Genomic DNA, 2,543 nt, shown 5'->3' on the forward strand with positions numbered 1-2,543 from the left:
AAAGTTGTAACGACACGGATTCTCCCGTTTCGTTATAATTTATGCTGGGGTATCCTCAGTCTTTTCCAGGGGGTCGCTACAATAAATTTATATTCGCGGAGACAGGACTTCTCAAAATAAAAGTAATGTGTGTTAAATTTTAAATGTAGATTTATTTAAAATATTATTAATTCATGAAAATAGTATTTAAAAAAAAGGGAATTTAGTTAAACGTAATTATGTAAACTTGAGATTACTAATGTGTACAATTCATTGACATAGTATTTTAAAAAAACTAAGTAAATTCATTAAACGTGATTAAACTTGAGAAACTTGAGATTATTTCCTGGTATTCTGCTGTATCTGGAGGTTGTTCCTTTGGAGCTCGGTGATCTCTAATCTGGTTCCGTGGTTTGTATCTTCGTATGATTACTTGCTCAATGCGTACCTGTGTGGGACAGAAGGGTTAGTGTATATATAAAAAAATATATTTCCTTGTTCGGTTATAGAATATCTATACAATAGTGTCCAAGTGTCTTGACTTAAAACCGCCCATGCACTTGTACACAATTATATATATATTTTAGTAATTTATACAACTAGGCTTAAAACCGCCACTGTGTCAGACAATATTTTTTTATATTTATTTATTTTATATTTTGACATACAATGCCACCGAGTGATCATACAAGACTCACTACCCTTACCAAAAATGCGTCGTCTTTTATACAGATCAGACGAGCTTTTTGTGTAGCGCACATACAATTGTTTTCTGCTGTTTTGTGAAGTTTTGTTTACTTTCCCGTTTGTATGTCTTACTTTCGTACTGTTCTTCAAGTTGTGCGCTCAACCGATCTCGTCTATCTCTTTGCGGCGAATTTCTATTTTGACGTTTTTGATATTTGCTTGTTATGTTTTGATTTGATAATTCTTGTAACTTTGCGTGCGGTGCTTCTTGTTTTTATTAAATTATTTGTAATTTAATTTTATAATTATAAAAAATAATTTATTAGAAAATTATTTAAATAAATTTGCGGGGATGAACAAAGAAGGTATGTATTTATTATTTTATTAAGATATATTTCTCTATTTATTACAAATTTATTATCTCCTAATTTCAGATTGCTTCACGTGTTGCAGTTGCGTGCAGGCTGGGTAGCTTTTTGGTAAGTAGTTTCTAATAACTATATTAAATGTTAATTTATCTATTTTAATTTCAGATTTCTTCGAAATTTATTTAAATTTATGTAGGTTGGAAATTATTACAAATTTCCATCCTCACAAAGTTACGCCATAAGGATCTAGTGTTATAGTATGTTTACACTAAATAGTGTGAAATTTGATCAGAAAGTGTAATAGATCTGAACCTTTTTAATGAAAGTGTATAACATAATTTACAATTTTTATTAACTGAAATTGAAAATATGGATGTGGAATATATGTATATATGGTTTCAACAATCATCGTCGCAATCAACACAACACGTCGTATATTGTCTTTCTCAGGAAGAAATTTTTTGAATATGTAAATTCACATTTTAGTGTTGTAAAATGATCACCAAAATCATGCGATTTTTCACCACTAACCATTTTTGTAGGATTACCTAGGGTACTGTGCTGACGTGGGAATGATTCCAAATAAGATTCTCAAATGGGTTAAGATTCTCATACCTTAACTCCAGTTAATATAACCCAGCTATTAAAAGTTATGTTCCCATAAATCATCAAAAATTAGCCCAAAAAGATCTAGTACTATATACTAGATATTGCATCTTGCACCTAATGGCAAACAATAAACAAAAATTTGATTGAAATTTTATTTATAAGTGCGTTTTATTTACATTTATATTGGTAAGAAGAAATTGAAATTATATATAATAATTTTTATGTTCATAACTAATCAATTTTTACCTATAAATTGACACGATTCGTTTGTTACTCTTTCAAGACCTCATTCTTCATTTAAAATCAAATTTCAAACAACCGAAAAGTGGAAGAACAATTAAACTTTTTGAATTTGTTTTTAAATTTAGTTAAAACGTTAAGTTAAAAAAAGTTAACATCAGTTATATAAACTTAACAATTAGAAAAAATTTTCCATATATGAAACCCAATTAGGATATAATTGGAACATTGAAATATATAGATATGTAGAAGTGTAAGCAAATATTATTCGGATCAGGGAAATATGGATATAGCTATCATACAAATTGTAGAGTTTACTTAAGTTCTTGTGAAAGAAACGTTTATATACAAATCTTGGTTTTTAAATATAACTGTCTATATTATACAGATATATAAATTGTATTTGAAAATCAAAAGCTATACGTGTGCCATCCCAACTTTGGGCAACCTAATTCATATAAGCCAGCAAAACTTTATAATTAATTGACTTAATAACTTGTATTGAACAAAAGCATCCGTTATTATCAAATAGATTAGTAACAGTGTGATGTTGTACATTAAAGTAAGACAAAGTAATAAAGTCTAACATAATAGGTTAGACCACAACATAATAGTTATAAAAACTCCTGACACAATTTCATATATTGTGCGTAATACATA

The 2,543-nt window shown here is 28.5% G+C and overlaps 1 long non-coding RNA gene across 1 annotated transcript; it reads left to right on the forward strand.

The window, feature by feature from the left end:
- Positions 1-1,019: 1,019 nt before the first annotated feature.
- Positions 1,020-1,797, forward strand: LOC119686153. Its single transcript, XR_005252887.1, has 2 exons — positions 1,020-1,145; positions 1,200-1,797. It is a non-coding gene; the product is annotated as an uncharacterized LOC119686153 (long non-coding RNA).
- Positions 1,798-2,543: the final 746 nt, after the last annotated feature.

This window comes from Teleopsis dalmanni, chromosome 2 (genome assembly GCF_002237135.1).
Source record: "Teleopsis dalmanni isolate 2A chromosome 2, ASM223713v2, whole genome shotgun sequence".
Taxonomy (NCBI): domain Eukaryota; kingdom Metazoa; phylum Arthropoda; class Insecta; order Diptera; family Diopsidae; genus Teleopsis; species Teleopsis dalmanni.